Source organism: Convolutriloba macropyga, chromosome 9, assembly GCF_964194025.1.
Source record: "Convolutriloba macropyga chromosome 9, txConMacr16.3, whole genome shotgun sequence".
Taxonomy (NCBI): Eukaryota; Metazoa; Xenacoelomorpha; order Acoela; family Convolutidae; genus Convolutriloba; species Convolutriloba macropyga.
The window spans coordinates 63,509,441-63,532,120 of NC_134476.1; the positions used below are offsets into that span (position 1 = coordinate 63,509,441).

The 22,680-nt window shown below is 39.6% G+C and overlaps 16 non-coding genes across 16 annotated transcripts; all 16 read left to right on the forward strand.

Annotated features, from left to right (window-relative positions):
- The first annotated feature begins 5,934 nt into the window (after positions 1 to 5,934).
- Positions 5,935 to 6,053, forward strand: LOC142347278 (5S ribosomal RNA). The gene has a single exon (XR_012760289.1). It is a non-coding gene; the product is annotated as a 5S ribosomal RNA (ribosomal RNA).
- Positions 6,054 to 7,002: 949 nt separating this feature from the next.
- LOC142347256 (5S ribosomal RNA) lies at positions 7,003 to 7,121 on the forward strand. The gene has a single exon (XR_012760268.1). It is a non-coding gene; the product is annotated as a 5S ribosomal RNA (ribosomal RNA).
- Positions 7,122 to 8,069: 948 nt separating this feature from the next.
- On the forward strand, positions 8,070 to 8,188 carry LOC142346934 (5S ribosomal RNA). Its single transcript, XR_012759968.1, has one exon. It is a non-coding gene; the product is annotated as a 5S ribosomal RNA (ribosomal RNA).
- Positions 8,189 to 9,134: 946 nt separating this feature from the next.
- LOC142347178 (5S ribosomal RNA) lies at positions 9,135 to 9,253 on the forward strand. Its single transcript, XR_012760195.1, has one exon. It is a non-coding gene; the product is annotated as a 5S ribosomal RNA (ribosomal RNA).
- A 945-nt stretch (positions 9,254 to 10,198) lies between these two features.
- Positions 10,199 to 10,317, forward strand: LOC142347179 (5S ribosomal RNA). The gene has a single exon (XR_012760196.1). It is a non-coding gene; the product is annotated as a 5S ribosomal RNA (ribosomal RNA).
- A 944-nt stretch (positions 10,318 to 11,261) lies between these two features.
- On the forward strand, positions 11,262 to 11,380 carry LOC142346935 (5S ribosomal RNA). The gene has a single exon (XR_012759969.1). It is a non-coding gene; the product is annotated as a 5S ribosomal RNA (ribosomal RNA).
- A 944-nt stretch (positions 11,381 to 12,324) lies between these two features.
- LOC142347066 (5S ribosomal RNA) lies at positions 12,325 to 12,443 on the forward strand. Its single transcript, XR_012760091.1, has one exon. It is a non-coding gene; the product is annotated as a 5S ribosomal RNA (ribosomal RNA).
- Positions 12,444 to 13,380: 937 nt separating this feature from the next.
- On the forward strand, positions 13,381 to 13,499 carry LOC142347181 (5S ribosomal RNA). The gene has a single exon (XR_012760198.1). It is a non-coding gene; the product is annotated as a 5S ribosomal RNA (ribosomal RNA).
- Positions 13,500 to 14,440: 941 nt separating this feature from the next.
- Positions 14,441 to 14,559, forward strand: LOC142346936 (5S ribosomal RNA). Its single transcript, XR_012759970.1, has one exon. It is a non-coding gene; the product is annotated as a 5S ribosomal RNA (ribosomal RNA).
- A 944-nt stretch (positions 14,560 to 15,503) lies between these two features.
- LOC142347067 (5S ribosomal RNA) lies at positions 15,504 to 15,622 on the forward strand. The gene has a single exon (XR_012760092.1). It is a non-coding gene; the product is annotated as a 5S ribosomal RNA (ribosomal RNA).
- Positions 15,623 to 16,559: 937 nt separating this feature from the next.
- On the forward strand, positions 16,560 to 16,678 carry LOC142347182 (5S ribosomal RNA). Its single transcript, XR_012760199.1, has one exon. It is a non-coding gene; the product is annotated as a 5S ribosomal RNA (ribosomal RNA).
- A 944-nt stretch (positions 16,679 to 17,622) lies between these two features.
- LOC142347049 (5S ribosomal RNA) lies at positions 17,623 to 17,741 on the forward strand. The gene has a single exon (XR_012760075.1). It is a non-coding gene; the product is annotated as a 5S ribosomal RNA (ribosomal RNA).
- Positions 17,742 to 18,868: 1,127 nt separating this feature from the next.
- LOC142346972 (5S ribosomal RNA) lies at positions 18,869 to 18,987 on the forward strand. Its single transcript, XR_012760004.1, has one exon. It is a non-coding gene; the product is annotated as a 5S ribosomal RNA (ribosomal RNA).
- Positions 18,988 to 20,114: 1,127 nt separating this feature from the next.
- Positions 20,115 to 20,233, forward strand: LOC142346545 (5S ribosomal RNA). The gene has a single exon (XR_012759599.1). It is a non-coding gene; the product is annotated as a 5S ribosomal RNA (ribosomal RNA).
- Positions 20,234 to 21,369: 1,136 nt separating this feature from the next.
- LOC142347166 (5S ribosomal RNA) lies at positions 21,370 to 21,488 on the forward strand. The gene has a single exon (XR_012760184.1). It is a non-coding gene; the product is annotated as a 5S ribosomal RNA (ribosomal RNA).
- A 948-nt stretch (positions 21,489 to 22,436) lies between these two features.
- Positions 22,437 to 22,555, forward strand: LOC142347253 (5S ribosomal RNA). The gene has a single exon (XR_012760265.1). It is a non-coding gene; the product is annotated as a 5S ribosomal RNA (ribosomal RNA).
- Positions 22,556 to 22,680: the final 125 nt, after the last annotated feature.

Genomic DNA, 22,680 nt, shown 5'->3' on the forward strand with positions numbered 1-22,680 from the left:
CGCGGATACTTTTTAGAAAATCGGTTAAAACGTGTCCAAAATGGTTCACTCTGCCCAATTTTTTTTTGTTTTATCCCCAACTATGGCTCAAGTGGAGCATGCCCACAAAAAATGAGCCAAATTGGACTAAAATTGACGATTTGGTGGCCAAAACAAAGTTCGGTGATCGACAAAGTTAAGCCTCATCGAGCGCGGATACTTTTTAGAAAATCGGTAAAACCGTGTCCAGAATGGTTCGTTCTGACCAATTTTTTTGTTTTATCCCCAACTATGGCTCAAGTGGAGCATGCACATAAAAAATGAGCCAAATCGGACTAAAATTGATGATTTGGTGGCCAAAACAAAGTTCGGTGATCGAAAAAGTTAAGCCTCATCGAGCGCGGATACTTTTTAGAAAATCGGTAAAAACGTGTCCAAAATGGTTCACTCTGCCCAATTTTTTTGTTTCATCCCCAACTATGGCTCAAGTGGAGCATGCACACAAAAAATTAGCCAGATCGGACTAAAATTGATGATTTGGTGGCCAAAACAATGTTCGGTGATCGAAAAAGTTAAGCCTCATCGAGCGCGGATACTTTTTAGAAAATGGGTAAAAACGTGTCCAAAATGGTTCACTCTGCCCAAATTTTTTAATTTTATCCCCAATTAGGGCTCAAGTGGAGCATTAACACAAAAAATGAGCCAAATCGGACTAAAATTGATGATTTGGTGGCCAAAACAAAGTTCGGTGATCGAAAAAGTTAAGCCTCATCGAGCGCGGATACTTTTTAGAAAATCGGTTAAAACGTGTCCAAAATGGTTCACTCTGCCCAATTTTTTTTTGTTTTATCCCCAACTATGGCTCAAGTGGAGCATGCCCACAAAAAATGAGCCAAATTGGACTAAAATTGACGATTTGGTGGCCAAAACAAAGTTCGGTGATCGACAAAGTTAAGCCTCATCGAGCGCGGATACTTTTTAGAAAATCGGTAAAACCGTGTCCAGAATGGTTCGTTCTGACCAATTTTTTTGTTTTATCCCCAACTATGGCTCAAGTGGAGCATGCACATAAAAAATGAGCCAAATCGGACTAAAATTGATGATTTGGTGGCCAAAACAAAGTTCGGTGATCGAAAAAGTTAAGCCTCATCGAGCGCGGATACTTTTTAGAAAATCGGTAAAAACGTGTCCAAAATGGTTCACTCTGCCCAATTTTTTTGTTTCATCCCCAACTATGGCTCAAGTGGAGCATGCACACAAAAAATTAGCCAGATCGGACTAAAATTGATGATTTGGTGGCCAAAACAATGTTCGGTGATCGAAAAAGTTAAGCCTCATCGAGCGCGGATACTTTTTAGAAAATGGGTAAAAACGTGTCCAAAATGGTTCGCTCTGACCAATTTTTTTGTTTTATCCCCAACAATGGCTCAAGTGGAGCATGCACACAAAAAATGAGCCAAATTGGACTAAAATTGATGATTTGGTGGCCAAAACAATGTTCAGTGATCAAAAAAGTTAAGCCTCATCGAGCGCGGATACTTTTTATAAAATCGGTAAAAACGTGTCCAGAATGGTTCGCTCTGACCAATTTTTTTGTTTTATCCCCAACAATGGCTCAAGTGGAGCATGCACACAAAAAATGAGCCAAATCGGACTAAAATTGATGATTTGGTGGCCAAAACAAGGTTCGGTGATCGAAAAAGTTAAGCCTCATCGAGCGCGGATACTTTTTAGAAAATCGGTAAAAACGTGTCCAAAATGGTTCACTCTGCCCAATTTTTTTTGTTCTTTCCCCAACAATGGCTCAAGTGGAGCATGCACACAAAAAATTAGCCAAATCGGACTAAAATTGATGATTTGGTGGCCAAAACAAAGTTCAGTGATCGGAAAAGTTAAGCCTCATCGAGCGCGGATACTTTTTAGAAAATCGGTAAAAACGTGTCCAGAATGGTTCGCTCTGACCAATTTTTTTGTTTTATCCCCAACAATGGCTCAAGTGGAGCATGCACACAAAAAATGAGCCAAATCGGACTAAAATTGATGATTTCGTGGCCAAAACAAAGTTCGGTGATCGAAAAAGTTAAGCCTCATCGAGCGCGGATACTTTTTAGAAAATCGGTAAAAACGTGTCCAAAATGGTTCACTCTGCCCAATTTTTTTTGTTCTTTCCCCAACAATGGCTCAAGTGGAGCATGCACACAAAAAATAAGCCAAATCGGACTAAAATTGATGATTTGGTGGCCAAAACAAAGTTCAGTGATCGGAAAAGTTAAGCCTCATCGAGCGCGGATACTTTTTTGAAAATCGGTAAAAACGTGTCCAGAATGGTTCGCTCTGACCAATTTTTTTGTTTTATCCCCAACAATGGCTCAAGTGGAGCATGCACACAAAAAATTAGCCAAATCGGACTAAAATTGATGATTTGGTGGCCAAAACAAAGTTCAGTGATCGGAAAAGTTAAGCCTCATCGAGCGCGGATACTTTTTAGAAAATCGGTAAAAACGTGTCCGAATGGTTCACTCTGCCCAATTTTTTTACTTTTATCCCCAATTAGGGCTCAAGTGGAGCATGCACACAAAAAATGAGCCAAATCGGACTAAAATTGATGATTTGGTGGCCAAAACAAAGTTCGGTGATCGAAAAAGTTAAGCCTCATCGAGCGCGGATACTTTTTAGAAAATCGATAAAAACGCGTCCAAAATGGTTCGCTCTGACCAATTTTTTTGTTTTATCCCCAACTGTGGCTGAAGTGGAGCATGCACACAAAAAATGAGCCAAATCCGACTAAAATTGATGATTTGGTGGCCAAAACAAAGTTCGGTGATCGAAAAAGTTAAGCCTCATCGAGCGCGGATACTTTTTAGAAAATCGGTAAAAACGTGTCCAAAATGGTTAGCTCTGCCCAATTTTTTTGTTTTATCCCCAATTATGGCTCAAGTGGAGCATTTCCACAAAAAGTGAGCCAAATCGGACAAAAATTGAAGATTTGGTGACCAAAACAAGGTTCGGTGATCGAAAAAGTTAAGCCTCATCGAGCGCGGATACTTTTTAGAAAATCGGTAAAAACGTGTCCAGAATGGTTCGCTCTGACCAATTTTTTTGTCTTGTCCCCAACTATGGCTTAAGTGGAGCATGCACACAAAAAATGAGCCAAATCGGACTAAAACTGATGATTTGGTGGCCAAAACAAAGTTCGGTGATCGAAAAAGTTAAGCCTCATCGAGCGCGGATACTTTTTAGAAAATCGGTAAAAACGTGTCCAAAATGGTTAGCTCTGCCCAATTTTTTTGTTTTATCCCCAATTATGGCTCAAGTGGAGCATTTCCACAAAAAGTGAGCCAAATCGGACAAAAATTGACGATTTGGTGACCAAAACAAGGTTCGGTGATCGAAAAAGTTAAGCCTCATCGAGCGCGGATACTTTTTAGAAAATCGGTAAAAACGTGTCCAGAATGGTTCGCTCTGACCAATTTTTTTGTCTTGTCCCCAACTATTGCTCAAGTGGAGCATGCACACAAAAAATGAGCCAAATCGGACTAAAATTGATGATTTGGTGGCCAAAACAAAGTTCGGTGATCGAAAAAGTTAAGCCTCATCGAGCGCGGATACTTTTTAGAAAATTGGTAAAAACGTGTCCAAAATGGTTCACTCTGCCCAATTTTTTTGTTTTATCCCCAACTATGGCTCAAGTGGAGCATGTACACAAAAAACTAGCCAAATCGGACTAAAATTAATGATTTGGTGGTCAAAACAAGGTTCAGTGATCGGAAAAGTTAAGCCTCATCGAGCGCGGATACTTTTTAGAAAATCGGTAAAAACGTGTCCAAAATGGTTAGCTCTGCCCAATTTTTTTGTTTTATCCCCAATTATGGCTCAAGTGGAGCATTTCCACAAAAAAGTGAGCCAAATCGTACAAAAATTGACGATTTGGTGACCAAAACAAGGTTCGGTGATCGAAAAAGTTAAGCCTCATCGAGCGCGGATACTTTTTAGAAAATCGGTAAAAACGTGTCCAGAATGGTTCGCTCTGACCAATTTTTTTGTCTTGTCCCCAACTATGGCTCAAGTGGAGCATGCACACAAAAAATGAGCCAAATCGCACTAAAATTTATGATTTGGTGGTCAAAACAAGGTTCAGTGATCGGAAAAGTTAAGCCTCATCGAGCGCGGATACTTTTTAGAAAATCGGTAAAAACGTGTCCAAAATGGTTCACTCTGCCCAATTTTTTTTACTTTTATCCCCAATTAGGGCTCAAGTGGAGCATGCACACCAAAAATGAGCCAAATCGGACTAAAATTGATGATTTGGTGGCCAAAACAAAGTTCGGTGATCGAAAAAGTTAAGCCTCATCGAGCGCGGATACTTTTTAGAAAATCGGTAAAAACGTGTCCAAAATGGTTCGCTCTGACCAATTTTTTTGTTTTATCCCCAACTATGGCTTAATTGGATTAATTGGAGCATGCACACAAAAATGAGCCAAATCGGACTAAAATTGATGATTTGCTGGCCAAAACAAAGTTCGGTGATCGAAAAAGTTAAGCCTCATCGAGCGCGGATACTTTTTAGAAAATCGGTAAAAACGTGTCCAAAATGGTTAGCTCTGCCCATTTTTTTTGTTTTATCCCCAATTATGGCTCAAGTGGAGCATTTCTACAAAAAATGAGCCAAATCAGACAAAAATTGACGGTTTGGTGACCAAAGCAAAGTTCGGTGATCGAAAAAGTTAAGCCTCATCGAGCGCGGATACTTTTTTGAAAATCGGTAAAAATGTGTCCAAAATTGTTCGTTCTGCCCAATTTATTTGTTTTATCCCCAACTGTGGCTCAAGTGGAGCATGTCCACAAAAAATGAGCCAAATCGGACAAAAATTGACGATTTGGTGACCAAAACAAGGTTCGGTGACCGAAAAAGTTAAGCCTCATCGAGCGCGGATACTTTTTTGAAAATCGGTAAAAACGTGTCCAAAATGGTTCGCTCTGCCCAATTTTTTTTTCTTATCCCCAATTATGGCTCAAGTAGAGCATGCCCACAAAAAATGAGCCAAATCGGACTAAAATTGATGATTTGGTGGCCAAAACAAGGTTCGGTGATCGAAAAAGTTAAGCCTCATCGAGCGCGGATACTTTTTAGGAAATCGGTAAAAACGTGTCCACAATGGTTCACTCTGCCCAATTTTTTTGTTTTATCCCCAACTAAGGCTCAAGTGGAGCATGCACACAAAAAATGAGCCAAATCGCACTAAAATTGATGATTTGGTGACCAAAACAAAGTTCGGTGATCGAAAAAGTTAAGCGTCATCGAGCGCGGATACTTTTTGTAAATGAGAATTTCAGCAATAACCGTTGCTCCAAACACACCCCATATACTTGTAAAGGCCATTCTAATAGTTCCCCTGCTTGCGTTTACTGTATATTTGATATTTGGAACTGTCTCGGAAACATCAATACAAATTGTAGAATTTCCCTTTATAAAACTAACTTTTAAGTGCAAATCGCTGAGTTCCATTCTCTAGGCTGCACTCCGCTAACGCAGAGTGCATTCAAATAAAACTTCTCAAATAGAGTTAAGACTTACCTATTTAATAAATTTATCACAACAATTAGGCTAAAAGCATTTCAGCTATGATTTTCCCAAGTACCGGCCTAAACCCACTGAAGTCATGCTTCGGGTTCAATGTCCGGTTGAACAGGTTCCTCGGACCCAATTCATCTCTCCCTTATTTCGGGGCCGTTCCACTGTATTGTGGATTGTTGGAAGCAAAAAGTTTGTGCGTTGGTCATATTACACTGTATGGCTACGAATTGCATAAATTATAACACAACCGTGGCTAAAATTTCATGTATTAAGTGACCATTTTGCAAACCGCAAGGCGGTGAGTTAAAGTGATCCTGTATATGAATATAAGACTACAAAACAATACTGTTTTATATAAATTCGCTCCCACTTACGCAAATGCCTACGACCATACAATGATGAATGCACCGGTTCTCTTCCGATCACCGAAGTTAGGCAACATTGGGCCTGGTTAGTACTTGGATGGGTGACCGCTTGGGAACACCAGGTGTTGTAGGCTTTTTCTTTTGAGTATTCAAACCTCATAAAATACTTTTATTCGATATTTACACATTTTAGAGCCTCAAAAAGTCTCGGTGATCGAAAAAGTTAAGCTTCATCGAGCGCGGATGCTTTTTAGAAAATGGGTAAAAACGTGTCCAAAATGGTTCGCTCTGCCCAATTTTTTTGTTTTTTCCCCAATTATGGCTCAAGTGGAGCATGCACACAAAAAATGAGACAAATAGGACTAAAATTGATGATTTGGTGACCAAAACAAAAATCGGTGATCGAAAAAGTTAAGCCTCATCGAGCGCGGATACTTTTTTGTAAATGACAATTTCAGCAATAACCATTGCTCCAAACACACCCCATATACTTGTAAAGGCCATTCTAATAGTTCCCCTGCTTGCGTTTACTGTATATTTGATATTTGGAACTGTCTCGGAAACATCAATACAAATTGTAGAATTTCCCTTTATTAAACTAACTTTTAAGTTAGTGCAAATCGCTGAGTTCCCTTTTTTAGGCTGCACTGAGCTAACGCAGAGTGCATTCAAACAAAACTTATCAAATAAAGTTGATACTTACCTATTTAATAAGTTTATCACAACAATTAGGCTAAAAGCAATTCAGCTATGATTTTCCCAAGTACCGGCCTAAACCCACTGAAGTCATGCTTCCGGTTCAATGTCCGGTTGAACAGGTTCCTCGGACCCAATTCATCTCTCCCTTCTTTTGGGGCCGTTCCACTGTATTGTGGATGTTTGGAAGCAAAAAGTTTGTGCGTTGGTCATAATACACTGTATGGCTACGAATTGCATAAATTATAACACAACCGTGGCTAAAATTACATGTATTAAGTGACTATTTTGCAAACCGCAAGGCGGTGAGTTAAAGTGATCCTGTATATGAATATAAGACTACAATACAATACTGTTGTATATAAATTCGCTCCCACTTACGCAAATGCCTACGACCATACCATGATGAATGCACCGGTTCTCTTCCGATCACCGAAGTTAGGCAACATTGGGCCTGGTTAGTACTTGGATGGGCGACCGCTTGGGAACACCAGGTGTTGTAGGCTTTTTCTTTTGAGTATTCAAACCTCATAGAATACTTTTATTTGATATTTACACATTTTAGAGCCTCAAAAAGTCTCGGTGATCGAAAAAGTTAAGCCTCATCGAGCGCGGATACTTTTTAGAAAATGGGTAAAAACGTGTCCAAAATGGTTCGCTCTGCCCAATTTTTTTTGCTTTGTCCCCAATTATGGCTCAAGTGGAGCATGCACACAAAAAATTAGCCAAATCGGACTAAAATTGATGATTTGGTGACCAAAACAAAGTTCGGTGATCGAAAAATTTAAGCCTCATCGGCCGCGGACACTTTTTGTAAATGACAATTTCAGCAATAATCATTGCTCCAAACACACCCCAAATACTTGTAAAGGCCATTCTAATAGTTCCCCTGCTTGCGTTTACTGTATATTTGATATTTGGAACTGTCTCGGAAACATCAATACAAATTGTAGAATTTCCCTTTATTAAACTAACTTTTAAGTTAGTGCAAATCGCTGAGGTCCCTTTTTTAGGCTGCACTCCGCTAACTCAGAGTGCATTCAAGTGAAACTTATCAAATAGAGTTGATACTTACCTATTTAATAAGTTTAACACAACAATTAGGCTAAAAGCAATTCAGCTATGATTTTCCCAAGTACCGGCCTACACCCACTGAAGTCATGCTTCCGGTTCAAGGTCCGGTTGAACAGGTTCCTCGGACCCAATTCATCTCTCCCTTGTTTTGGGGCCGTTCCACTGTATTGTGGATGGTTGGAAGCAAAAAGTTTGTGCGTTGGTCGTAATACACTGTATGGCTACGAATTGCATAAATTATAACACAACCGTGGCTAAAATTAGTGTATTAAGTGACTATATTGCAAACCGCAAGGCGGTGAGTTAAAGTGATCCTGTATATGAATATAAGAGTACAATACAATACTGTTGTATATAAATTCGCTCCCACTTAAGCAAATGCCTACGACCATACCATGTTGAATGCACCGGTTCTCTTCCGATCACCGAAGTTAAGCAACATTGGGCCTGGTTAGTACTTGGATGGGTGACCGCTTGGGAACACCAGGTGTTGTAGGCTTTTTTTTGAGTATTCAAACCTCATAGAATACCTTTATTTGATATTAACACATTTTAGAGCCTCAAAAAGTCTCGGTGATCGAAAAAGTTAAGCCTCATCGAGCGCGGATACTTTTTAGAAAATGGGTGAAAACGTGTCAAAAATGGTTCGCTCTGCCCAATTGTTTTGTTTTATCCCCAACTACGGCTCAAGTGGAGCATGCACACACAAAATGAGCCAAATTGGACTAAAATTGATGATTTGGTGACCAAAACAAAGTTCGGTGATCGAAAAAGTTAAGCCTCATCGAGCGCGGATACTTTTTGTAAATGACAATTTCAGCAATAACCATTGCTCCAAACACACCCCATATACTTGTAAAGGCCATTCTAATAGTTCCCCTGCTTGCGTTTACTGTATATTTGATATTTGGAACTGTCTCGGAAACATCAATACAAATTGTAGAATTTCCCTTTATTAAACTAACTTTTAAGTTAGTGCAAATCGCTGAGTTCCCTTTTTTAGGCTGCACTCCGCTAACGCAGAGTGCATTCAAATGAAACTTATCAAATAGAGTTGATACTTACCTATTTAATAAGATTATCACAACAATTAGGCTAAAAGCAATTCAGCTATGATTTTCCCAAGTACCGGCCTAAACCCACTGAAGTCATGCTTCCGGTTCAATGTCCGGTTGAACAGGTTCCTCGGACCCAATTCATCTCTCCCTTCTTTTGGGGCCGTTCCACTGTATTATGGATGTTTGAAGGCAAAAAGTTTGTGCGTTGGTCATAATACACTGTATGGCTACGAATTGCATAAATTATAACACAACCGTGGCTAAAATTAAATTTATAAAGTGACTATTTTGCAAACCGCAAGGCGTCGAGTTAAAGTGATCCTGTATATGAATATAAGACTACAATACAATACTGTTGTATATAAATTCGCTCCCACTTACGCAAATTCCTACGACCATACCATGTTGAATGCACCGGTTCTCTTCCGATCACCGAAGTTAAGCAACATTGGGCCTGGTGAGTACTTGGATGGGTGACCGCTTGGGAACACCAGGTGTTGTAGGCTTTTTTTGAGTATTCAAACCTCATAGAATACTTTTATTTGATATTTACACATTTTAGAGCCTCAAAAAGTCTCGGTGATCGAAAAAGTTAAGCCTCATCGAGCGCGGATACTTTTTAGAAAATGGGTGAAAACGTGTCCAAAATGGTTCGCTCTGCCCAATTGTTTTGTTTTATCCCCAATTATGGCTCAAGTGGAGCATGCACACAAAAAATGAGCCAAATCGGACTAAAATTGATGATTTGGTGACCAAAACAAAGTTCGGTGATCGAAAAAATTAAGCGTCATCGAGCGCGGATACTTTTTGTAAATGACAATTTCAGCAATAACCATTGCTCCAAACACACCCCATATACTTGTAAAGGCCATTCTAATAGTTCCCCTGCTTGCGTTTACTGTATATTTGATATTTGGAACTGTCTTGGAAACATCAATACAAATTGTAGAATTTCCCTTTATTAAACTAACTTTTAAGTTAGTGCAAATCGCTGAGGTCCCTTTTTTAGGCTGCACTCCGCTAACGCAGAGTGCATTCAAATAAAACTTATCAAATAGAGTTGATACTTACCTATTTAATAAGTTTAAAACAACAATTAGGCTAAAAGCAATTCAGCTATGATTTTCCCAAGTACCGGCCTAAACCCACTGAAGTCATGCTTCCGGTTCAATGTCCGGTTGAACAGGTTCCTCGGACCCAACTCATCTCTCCCTTCTTTTGGGGCCGTTCCACTGTATTATGGATGTTTGAAGGCAAAAAGTTTGTGCGTTGGTCATAATACACTGTATGGCTACGAATTGCATAAATTATAACACAACCGTGGCTAAAATTAAATTTATAAAGTGACTATTTTGCAAACCGCGAGGCGTCGAGTTAAAGTGATCCTGTATATGAATATAAGACTACAATACAATACTGTTGTATATAAATTCGCTCCCACTTACGCAAATTCCTACGACCATACCATGTTGAATGCACCGGTTCTCTTCCGATCACCGAAGTTAAGCAACATTGGGCCTGGTGAGTACTTGGATGGGTGACCGCTTGGGAACACCAGGTGTTGTAGGCTTTTTTTGAGTATTCAAACCTCATAGAATACTTTTATTTGATATTTACACATTTTAGAGCCTCAAAAAGTCTCGGTGATCGAAAAAGTTAAGCCTCATCGAGCGCGGGTACTTTTTAGAAAATGGGTGAAAACGTGTCCAAAATGGTTCGCTCTGCCCAATTGTTTTGTTTTATCCCCAATTATGGCTCAAGTGGAGCATGCACACAAAAAATGAGCCAAATCGGACTAAAATTGATGATTTGGTGACCAAAACAAAGTTCGGTGATCGAAAAAGTTAAGCGTCATCGAGCGCGGATACTTTTTGTAAATGACAATTTCAGCAATAACCATTGCTCCAAACACACCCCATATACTTGTAAAGGCCATTCTAATAGTTCCCATGCTTGCGTTTACTGTATATTTGATATTTGGAACTGTCTCGGAAACATCAATACAAATTGTAGAATTTCCCTTTATTAAACTAACTTTTAAGTTAGTGCAAATCGCTGAGGTCCCTTTTTTAGGCTGCACTCCGCTAACGCAGAGTGCATTCAAATAAAACTTATCAAATAGAGTTGATACTTACCTATCTAATAAATTTAAAACAACAATTAGGCTAAAAGCAATTCAGCTATGATTTTCCAAAGTACCGGCCTAAACCCACTGAAGTCATGCTTCCGGTTCAAGGCCCGGTTGAACAGGTTCCTCGGACCCAATTCATCTCTCCCTTGTTTTGGGGCCGTTCCACTGTATTGTGGATGGTTGGAAGCAAAAAGTTTGTGCGTTGGTCATAATACACTGTATGGCTACGAATTGCATAAATTATAACACAACCGTGGCTAAAATTAGTGTGTTAAGTGACTATTTTGCAAACCACAAGGCGGTGAGTTAAAGTGATCCTGTATATGAATATAAGACTACAATACAATACTGTTGTATATAAATTCGCTCCCACTTACGCAAATGCCTACGACCATACCATGTTGAATGCACCGGTTCTCTTCCGATCACCGAAGTTAAGCAACATTGGGCCTGGTTAGTACTTGGATGGGTGACCGCTTGGGAACACCAGGTGTTGTAGGCTTTTTTTGAGTATTCAAACCTCATAGAATACTTTTATTTGATATTTACACATTTTAGAGCCTCAAAAAGTCTCGGTGATTGAAAAAGTTAAGCCTCATCGAGCGCGGATACTTTTTAGAAAATGGGTAAAAACGTGTCCAAAATTGTTCGCTCTGCCCAATTGTTTTATTTTATCCCCAACTACGGCTTAAGTGGAGCATGCACACAAAAAATGAGCCAAATCGGACTAAAATTGATGATTTGGTGACCAAAACAAAGTTCGGTGATCGAAAAAGTTAAGCCTCATCGAGCGCGGATACTTTTTCTAAATGACAATTTCAGCAATAACCATTGCTCCAAACACACCCCATATACTTGTAAAGGCCATTCTAATAGTTCCCCTGCTTGCGATTACTGTATGTTTGATATTTGGAACTGTCTCGGAAACATCAATACAAATTGTAGAATTTCCCTTTATTAAACTAACTTTTAAGTTAGTGCAAATCGCTGAGTTCCCTTTTTTAGGCTGCACTCCGCTAACGCAGAGTGCATTCAAATGAAACTTATCAAATAGAGTTGATACTTACCTATTTAATAAGTTTATCACAACAATTAGGCTAAAAGCAATTTAGCTATGATTTTCCCAAGTACCGGCCTAAACCCACTGAAGTCATGCTTCCGGTTCAAGGCCCGGTTGAACAGGTTCCTCGGACCCAATTCATCTCTCCCTTGTTTTGGGGCCGTTCCACTGTATTGTGGATGGTTGGAAGCAAAAAGTTTGTGCGTTGGTCATAATACACTGTATGGCTACGAATTGCATAAATTATAACACAACCGTGGCTAAAATTAGTGTGTTAAGTGACTATTTTGCAAACCGCAAGGCGGTGAGTTAAAGTGATCCTGTATATGAATATAAGACTACAATACAATACTGTTGTATATAAATTCGCTCCCACTTACGCAAATGCCTACGACCATACCATGTTGAATGCACCGGTTCTCTTCCGATCACCGAAGTTAAGCAACATTGGGCCTGGTTAGTACTTGGATGGGTGACCGATTGGGAACACCAGGTGTTGTAGGCTTTTTTTGAGTATTCAAACCTCATAGAATACTTTTATTTGATATTTACACATTTTAGAGCCTCAAAAAGTCTCGGTGATCGAAAAAGTTAAACCTCATCGAGCGCGGATACTTTTTAGAAAATGGGTAAAAACGTGTCCAAAGTCGTTCGCTCTGCCCAATTGTTTTGTTTTATCCCCAACTACGGCTCAAGTAGAGCATGCACACAAAAAATGAGCCAAATCGGACTAAAATTGATGATTTGGTGACCAAAACAAAGTTCGGTGATCGAAAAAGTTAAGCCTCATCGAGCGCGGATACTTTTTGTAAATGACAATTTCAGCAATAACCATTGCTCCAAACACACCCCATATACTTGTAAAGGCCATTCTAATAGTTCCCCTGCTTGCGTTTACTGTATATTTGGTATTTGGAACTGTCTCGGAAACATCAAAACAAATTGTAGAATTTCCCTTTATTAAACTAACTTTTAAGTTATCGCTGAGTTCCATTCTTTAGGCTGCACTCCGCTAACGCAGAGTGCATTCAAATGAAACTTATCAAATAGAGTTGATACTTACCTATTTAATAAGTTTATCACAACAATTAGGCTAAAAGCAATTTAGCTATGATTTTCCCAAGTAACGGCCTAAACCCACAGAAGTCATGCTTCCGGTTCAAGGCCCGGTTGAACAGGTTCCTCGGACCCAATTCATCTCTCCCTTGTTTTGGGGCCGTTCCACTGTATTGTGGATGGTTGGAAGCAAAAAGTTTGTGCGTTGGTCATAATACACTGTATGGCTACGAATTGCATAAATTATAACACAACCGCGGCTAAAATTAGTGTGTTAAGTGACAATTTTGCAAACCGCAAGGCGGTGAGTTAAAGTGATCCTGTATATAAATATAAGACTACAATACAATACTGTTGTATATAAATTCGCTCCCACTTACGCAAATGCCTACGACCATACCATGTTGAATGCACCGGTTCTCTTCCGATCACCGAATTTAAGCAACATTGGGCCTGGTTAGTACTTGGATGGGTGACCGCTTGGGAACACCAGGTGTTGTAGGCTTTTTTTTGAGTATTCAAACCTCATAGAATACTTTTATTTGATATTTACACATTTTAGAGCCTCAAAAAGTCTCGGTGATCGAAAAAGTTAAGCCTCATCGAGCGCGGATACTTTTTAGAAAATGGGTAAAAACGTGTCCAAAATGGTTCGCTCTGCCCAATTTTTTCTAATCCCCAACTATGGCTCAAGTGGAGCATGCACACAAAAAATGAGCCAAATCGGACTAAAATTGATGATTTGGTGACCAAAACAAAGTTCGGTGATCGAAAAAGTTAAGCCTCATCGAGCGCGGATACTTTTTGTAAATGACAATTTCAGCAATAACCATTGCTCCAAACACACCCCATTTTTTGTAAAGGCCATTCTAATAGTTCCCCTGCTTGCGTTTACTGTATATTTGATATTTGGAACTGTCTCGGAAACATCAATACAAATTGTAGAATTTCCTTTTATTAAACTAACTTTTACGTTAGTGCAAATCGCTAAGTTCCCTTCTTTAGGCTGCACTCCGCTAACGCAGGGTGCATTCAAATAAAACTTATCAAATAGAGTTGATACTTACCTATTTAATAAGTTTATCACAACAATTAGGCTAAAAGCAATTCAGCTATGATTTTCCCAAGTACCGGCCTAAACCCACTGAAGTCATGCTTCCGGTTCAAGGCCCGGTTGAACAGGTTCCTCGGACCCAATTCATCTCTCCCTTGTTTTGGGGCCGTTCCACTGTATTGTGGATGGTTGGAAGCAAAAAGTTTGTGCGTTGGTCATAATACACTGTATGGCTACGAATTGCATAAATTATAACACAACCGTGGCTAAAATTAGTGTGTTAAGTGACTATTTTGCAAACCACAAGGCGGTGAGTTAAAGTGATCCTGTATATGAATATAAGACTACAATACAATACTGTTGTATATAAATTCGCTCCCACTTACGCAAATGCCTACGACCATACCATGTTGAATGCACCGGTTCTCTTCCGATCACCGAAGTTAAGCAACATTGGGCCTGGTTAGTACTTGGATGGGTGACCGCTTGGGAACACCAGGTGTTGTAGGCTTTTTTTGAGTATTCAAACCTCATAGAATACTTTTATTTGATATTTACACATTTTAGAGCCTCAAAAAGTCTCGGTGATTGAAAAAGTTAAGCCTCATCGAGCGCGGATACTTTTTAGAAAATGGGTAAAAACGTGTCCAAAATTGTTCGCTCTGCCCAATTGTTTTATTTTATCCCCAACTACGGCTTAAGTGGAGCATGCACACAAAAAATGAGCCAAATCGGACTAAAATTGATGATTTGGTGACCAAAACAAAGTTCGGTGATCGAAAAAGTTAAGCCTCATCGAGCGCGGATACTTTTTCTAAATGACAATTTCAGCAATAACCATTGCTCCAAACACACCCCATATACTTGTAAAGGCCATTCTAATAGTTCCCCTGCTTGCGATTACTGTATGTTTGATATTTGGAACTGTCTCGGAAACATCAATACAAATTGTAGAATTTCCCTTTATTAAACTAACTTTTAAGTTAGTGCAAATCGCTGAGTTCCCTTTTTTAGGCTGCACTCCGCTAACGCAGAGTGCATTCAAATGAAACTTATCAAATAGAGTTGATACTTACCTATTTAATAAGTTTATCACAACAATTAGGCTAAAAGCAATTTAGCTATGATTTTCCCAAGTACCGGCCTAAACCCACTGAAGTCATGCTTCCGGTTCAAGGCCCGGTTGAACAGGTTCCTCGGACCCAATTCATCTCTCCCTTGTTTTGGGGCCGTTCCACTGTATTGTGGATGGTTGGAAGCAAAAAGTTTGTGCGTTGGTCATAATACACTGTATGGCTACGAATTGCATAAATTATAACACAACCGTGGCTAAAATTAGTGTGTTAAGTGACTATTTTGCAAACCGCAAGGCGGTGAGTTAAAGTGATCCTGTATATGAATATAAGACTACAATACAATACTGTTGTATATAAATTCGCTCCCACTTACGCAAATGCCTACGACCATACCATGTTGAATGCACCGGTTCTCTTCCGATCACCGAAGTTAAGCAACATTGGGCCTGGTTAGTACTTGGATGGGTGACCGATTGGGAACACCAGGTGTTGTAGGCTTTTTTTGAGTATTCAAACCTCATAGAATACTTTTATTTGATATTTACACATTTTAGAGCCTCAAAAAGTCTCGGTGATCGAAAAAGTTAAACCTCATCGAGCGCGGATACTTTTTAGAAAATGGGTAAAAACGTGTCCAAAGTCGTTCGCTCTGCCCAATTGTTTTGTTTTATCCCCAACTACGGCTCAAGTAGAGCATGCACACAAAAAATGAGCCAAATCGGACTAAAATTGATGATTTGTTGACCAAAACAAAGTTCGGTGATCGAAAAAGTTAAGCCTCATCGAGCGCGGATACTTTTTGTAAATGACAATTTCAGCAATAACCATTGCTCCAAACACACCCCATATACTTGTAAAGGCCATTCTAATAGTTCCCCTGCTTGCGTTTACTGTATATTTGGTATTTGGAACTGTCTCGGAAACATCAAAACAAATTGTAGAATTTCCCTTTATTAAACTAACTTTTAAGTTATCGCTGAGTTCCATTCTTTAGGCTGCACTCCGCTAACGCAGAGTGCATTCAAATGAAACTTATCAAATAGAGTTGATACTTACCTATTTAATAAGTTTATCACAACAATTAGGCTAAAAGCAATTTAGCTATGATTTTCCCAAGTAACGGCCTAAACCCACAGAAGTCATGCTTCCGGTTCAAGGCCCGGTTGAACAGGTTCCTCGGACCCAATTCATCTCTCCCTTGTTTTGGGGCCGTTCCACTGTATTGTGGATGGTTGGAAGCAAAAAGTTTGTGCGTTGGTCATAATACACTGTATGGCTACGAATTGCATAAATTATAACACAACCGCGGCTAAAATTAGTGTGTTAAGTGACAATTTTGCAAACCGCAAGGCGGTGAGTTAAAGTGATCCTGTATATAAATATAAGACTACAATACAATACTGTTGTATATAAATTCGCTCCCACTTACGCAAATGCCTACGACCATACCATGTTGAATGCACCGGTTCTCTTCCGATCACCGAATTTAAGCAACATTGGGCCTGGTTAGTACTTGGATGGGTGACCGCTTGGGAACACCAGGTGTTGTAGGCTTTTTTTTGAGTATTCAAACCTCATAGAATACTTTTATTTGATATTTACACATTTTAGAGCCTCAAAAAGTCTCGGTGATCGAAAAAGTTAAGCCTCATCGAGCGCGGATACTTTTTAGAAAATGGGTAAAAACGTGTCCAAAATGGTTCGCTCTGCCCAATTTTTTCTAATCCCCAACTATGGCTCAAGTGGAGCATGCACACAAAAAATGAGCCAAATCGGACTAAAATTGATGATTTGGTGACCAAAACAAAGTTCGGTGATCGAAAAAGTTAAGCCTCATCGAGCGCGGATACTTTTTGTAAATGACAATTTCAGCAATAACCATTGCTCCAAACACACCCCATTTTTTGTAAAGGCCATTCTAATAGTTCCCCTGCTTGCGTTTACTGTATATTTGATATTTGGAACTGTCTCGGAAACATCAATACAAATTGTAGAATTTCCTTTTATTAAACTAACTTTTACGTTAGTGCAAATCGCTAAGTTCCCTTCTTTAGGCTGCACTCCGCTAACGCAGGGTGCATTCAAATAAAACTTATCAAATAGAGTTGATACTTACCTATTTAATAAGTTTATCACAACAATTAGGCTAAAAGCAATTCAGCTATGATTTTCCCAAGTACCGGCCTAAACCCACTGAAGTCATGCTTCCGGTTCAATGTCCGGTTGAACAGGTTCCTCGGACCCAATTCATCTCTCCCTTCTTTTGGGGCCGTTCCACTGTATTGTGGATGTTTGGAAGCAAAAAGTTTGTGCGTTGGTCATAATACACTGTATGGCTACGAATTGCATAAATTATGACACACAACCGTGGCTAAAATTACATGTATTAAGTGACTATTTTGCAAACCGCAAGGCGGCGAGTTAAAGTGATCCTGTATATGAATATAAGACTACAATACAATACTGCTGTATATAAATTCGCTCCCACTTACGCAAATGCCTACGACCATACCATGTTGAATGCACCGGTTCTCTTCCGATCACCGAAGTTAAGCAACATTGGGCCTGGTTAGTACTTGGATGGGTAACCGCTTGGGAACACCAGGTGTTGTAGGCTTTTTTTTGTGTATTCAAACCTCAGAGAATACTTTTATTTGATATTTACACATTTTAGAGCCTCAAAAAGTCTCAGTGATCGAAAAAGTTAAGCCTCATCGAGCGCGGATACTTTTTAGAAAATGCGTAAAAACGTGTCCAAAATCGTTCGCTCTGCCCAATTGTTTTGTTTAATCCCCAACTACGGCTCAAGTGGAGCATGCACACAAAAAATGAGCCATTTCGGACTAAAATTGACGATTTGGTGGCCAAAACAAAGTTCGGTGATCGAAAAAGTTAAGCCTCATCGAGCGCGGATACTTTTTTGGACATTGCTGAAAACTTGTCCAAAATGGTTCGCTGTGCCAGATTTTTTTATTTTATCCCCAACTATGGCTCAAGTGGAGCATGCCCACAAAAAATGAGCCATTTCGGACTAAAATGGACGATTTGGTGGCCAAAACTAAGTTCGGTGATCGAAAAAGTTAAGCCTCATCGAGCGCGGATACTTTTTGTAAATGACAATTTCAGCAATAACCATTGCTCCAAACACACCCCATATACTTGTAAAGGCCATTCTAATAGTTCCCCTGCTTGCGTTTACTGTATATTTGATATTTGGAACTGTCTCGGAAACATCAATACAAATTGTAAAATTTCCCTTTATTAAACTAACTTTTAAGTTATCGCTGAGTTCCATTCTTTAGGCTGCACTCCGCTAACGCAGAGTGCATTCAAATAAAACTTATCAAATAGAGTTGATACTTACCTATTTAATAAGTTTATCACAACAATTAGGCTAAAAGCAATTGAGCTATGATTTTCCCAAGTACCGGACTAAACCCACTGAAGTCATGCCTCCGGTTCAATGTCCGGTTGAACAGGTTCCTCGGACCCAATTCATCTCTCCCTTGTTTTGGGGCCGTTCCACTGTAATGTGGAAGGTTGGAAGCAAAAAGTTTGTGCGTTGGTCATAATACACTGTATGGCTACGAATTGCATAAATTATAACACAAACGTGACTCAAATTGCATGTATTAAGTGACTATTTTGCAAACCGCAAAGCGGCTAGTTAAAGTGATCCTGTATATGAATATAAGACTACAATACAATACTGTTGTATATAAATTCGCTCCCACTTACGCAAATGCCTACGACCATACCATGTTGAATGCACCGGTTCTCGTCCGATCACCGAAGTAAAGCAACATTGGGCCTGGTTAGTACTTGGATGGGTGACCGCTTGGGAACACCAGGTGTTGTAGGCTTTTTCTTTTGAGTATTCAAACCTCATAGAATACTTTTATTCGATATTTACACATTTTAGAGCCTCAAAATCCTCGGTGATCGAAAAAGTTAAGCCTCATCGAGCGCGGATACTTTTTTGGAAATTGGTGAAAACTTGTCCAAAAGGGTTCGCTGTGCCAGATTTTTTTATTTTATCCCACACTAAGGCTCAAGTGGAGCATGCCCACAAAAAATGAGCCAATTCGGACTAAAATTGACGATTTGGTGGCCAAAACAAATTCGGTGATCGAAAAAGTTAAGCCTCATCGAGCGCGGATACTTTTTTGGAAATTGGTAAAAACTTGTCGAAAAGGGTTCGCTGTGCCAGATTTTTTTATTTTATCCCCAACTATGGCTCAAGTTGAGCATGCCCACAAAAAATGAGCCATTTCGGACTAAAATTGACGATTTGGTGGCCAAAACTAAGTTTGGTGATCGAAAAAGTTAAGCCTCATCGAGCGCGGATACTTTTTGTAAATGACAATTTCAGCAATAACCATTGCTCCAAACACACCCCATATACTTGTAAAGGCCATTCTAATAGTTCCCCTGCTTGCGTTTACTGTATATTTGGTATTTGGAACTGTCTTGGAAACATCAATACAAATTGTAGAATTTCCCTTTATTAAACTAACTTTTAAGTTATCGCTGAGTTCCATTCTTTAGGCTGCACTCCGCTAACGCAGAGAGCATTCAAATAAAACTTATCAAATAGAGTTGATACTTACCTATTTAATAAGTTTATCACAACAATTAGGCTAAAAGCAATTGAGCTATGATTTTCCCAAGTACCGGCCTAAACCCACTGAAGTCATGCCTCCGGTTCAATGTCCGGTTGAACAGGTTCCTCGGACCCAATTCATCTCTCCCTTGTTTTGGGGCCGTTCCACTGTATTGTGGAAGGTTGGAAGCAAAAAGTTTTTGCGTTGGTCATAATACACTGTATGGCTACGAATTGCATAAATTATAACACAAACGTGGCTCAAATTGCATGTATTAAGTGACTATTTTGCAAACCGCAAGGCGGCGAGTTAAAGTGATCCTGTATATGAATATAAGACTACAATACAATACTGTTGTATATAAATTCGCTCCCACTTACGCAAATGCCTACGACCATACCATGTTGAATGCACCGGTTCTCGTCCGATCACCGAAGTTAAGCAACATTGGGCCTGGTTAGTACTTGGATGGGTGACCGCTTGGGAACACCAGGTGTTGTAGGCTTTTTCTTTTGAGTATTCAAACCTCATAGAATACTTTTATTCGATATTTACACATTTTAGAGCCTCAAAAAGCCTCGGTGATCGAAAAAGTTAAGCCTCATCGAGCGCGGATACTTTTTTGGAAATTGGTGAAAACTTGTCCAAAATGGTTCGCTGTGCCAGATTTTTTTAATTTATCCCCAATTATGGCTCAAGTGGAGCATGCCCACAAAAAATGAGCCAATTCGGACCAAAATTGACGATTTGGTGGCCGAAACAAAGTTCGGTGATCGAAAAAGTTAAGCCTCATCGAGCGCGGATACTTTTTTGGAAATTGGTAAAAACTTGTCCAAAATGGTTCGCTGTGCCAGATTTTTTTATTTTATCCCCAACTATGGCTCAAGTGGAGCATGCCCACAAAAAATGAGCCATTTCGGACAAAAATTGACGATTTGGTGGCTAAAACTAAGTTCGGTGATCGAAAAAGTTAAGCCTCATCGAGCGCGGATACTTTTTGTAAATGACAATTTCAGCAATAACCATTGCTCCAAACACACCCCATATACTTGTAAAGGCCATTCTAATAGTTCCCCTGCTTGCGTTTATTGTATATTTGGTATTTGGAACTGTCTCGGAAGCATCAATACTAATTGTAAAATTTCCCTTTATTAAACTAACTTTTAAGTTAGTGCAAATCGCTGAGTTCCATTCTTTAGGCTGCACTCCGCTAACGCAGAGTGCATTCAAATAAAACTTATCAAATAGAGTTGATACTTACTTATTTAATAAGTTTATCACAACAATTAGGCTAAAAGCAATTTATCTATGATTTTCCCAAGTACCGGCCTAAACCCACTGAAGTCATGCTTCCGGTTCAATGTCCGGTTGAACAGGTTCCTCGGACCCAATTCATCTCTCCCTTGTTATGGGGCCGTTCCACTGTATTGTGGATGGTTGGAAGCAAAAAGTTTGTGCGTTGGTCATAATACACTGTATGGCTACGAATTGCATAAATTATAACACAACCGTGGCTAAAATTGCATGTATTAAGTGGCTATTTTGCAAACCGCAAGGCGGCGAGTTAAAGTGATCCTGTATATGAATATAAGACTACAATACAAAACTGTTGTAAATAAATTCGCTCCCACTTACGCAAATGCCTACGACCATACCATGTTGAATGCACCGGTTCTCGTCCGATCACCGAAGTTAAGCAACATTGGGCCTGGTTAGTACTTGGAAGGGTGACCGCTTGGGAGCACCAGGTGTTGTAGGTTTTTTTTTTCGAGTATTCAAACCTCATAGAATACTTTTATTCGATATTTACACATTTTAGAGCCTCAAAAAGCCTCGGTGATCGAAAAAGTTAAGCCTCATCGAGCGCGGATACTTCTTTGGAAATTGGTGAAAACTTGTCCAAAATGGTTCGCTGTGCCAGATTTTTTTATTTTATCCCCAACTATGGCTCAAGTGGAGCATGCCCACAAAAAATGAGCCATTTCGGACTAAAATTGACGATTTGGTGGCCAAAACTAAGTTCGGTGATCGAAAAAGTTATGCCTCATCGAGCGCGGATACTTTTTGTAAATGACAATTTCAGCAATAACCATTGCTCCAAACACACCCCATATACTTGTAGAGGCCATTCTAATAGTTCCTCTGGTTGCGTTTACTGTATATTTGGTATTTGGAACTGTCTCGGAAACATCAATACTAATTGTAGAATTTCCCTTTATTAAACTAACTTTTAAGTTAGTGCAAATCGCTGAGTTCCATTCTTTAGGCTACACTCCGCTAACGCAGAGTGCATTCAAATAAAACTTATCAAATAGAGTTGATACTTACCTATTTAATAAGTTTATCAAAACAATTAGGCTAAAAGCAATTGAGCTATGATTTTCCCAAGTACCGGCCTAAACCCACTGAAGTCAGGCCTCCGGTTCAATGTCCGGTTGAACAGGTTCCTCGGACCCAATTCATCTCTCCCTTGTCTTGGGGCCGTTCCACTGTATTGTGGAAGGTTGGAAGCAAAAAGTTTGTGCGTTGGTCATAATACACTGTATGGCTACGAATTGCATAAATTATAACACAAACGTGGCTCAAATTGCATGTATTAAGTGACTATTTTGCAAACCGCAAGGCGGCGAGTTAAAGTGATCCTGTATATGAATATAAGACTACAATACAATACTGTTGTAAATAAATTCGCTTCCACTCACGCAAATGCCTACGACCATACCATATTGAATGCACCGGTTCTCGTTCGATCACCGAAGTTAAGCAACATTGGGCCTGGTTAGTACTTGGAAGGGTGACCGCTTGGGAGCACCAGGTGTTGTAGGTTTTTTCTTTTGAGTATTCAAACCTCATAGAATTTTTTTATTCGATATTTACACATTTTAGAGCCTCAAAAAGCCTCGGTGATCGAAAAAGTTAAGCCTCATCGAGCGCGGATACTTTTTTGGAAAT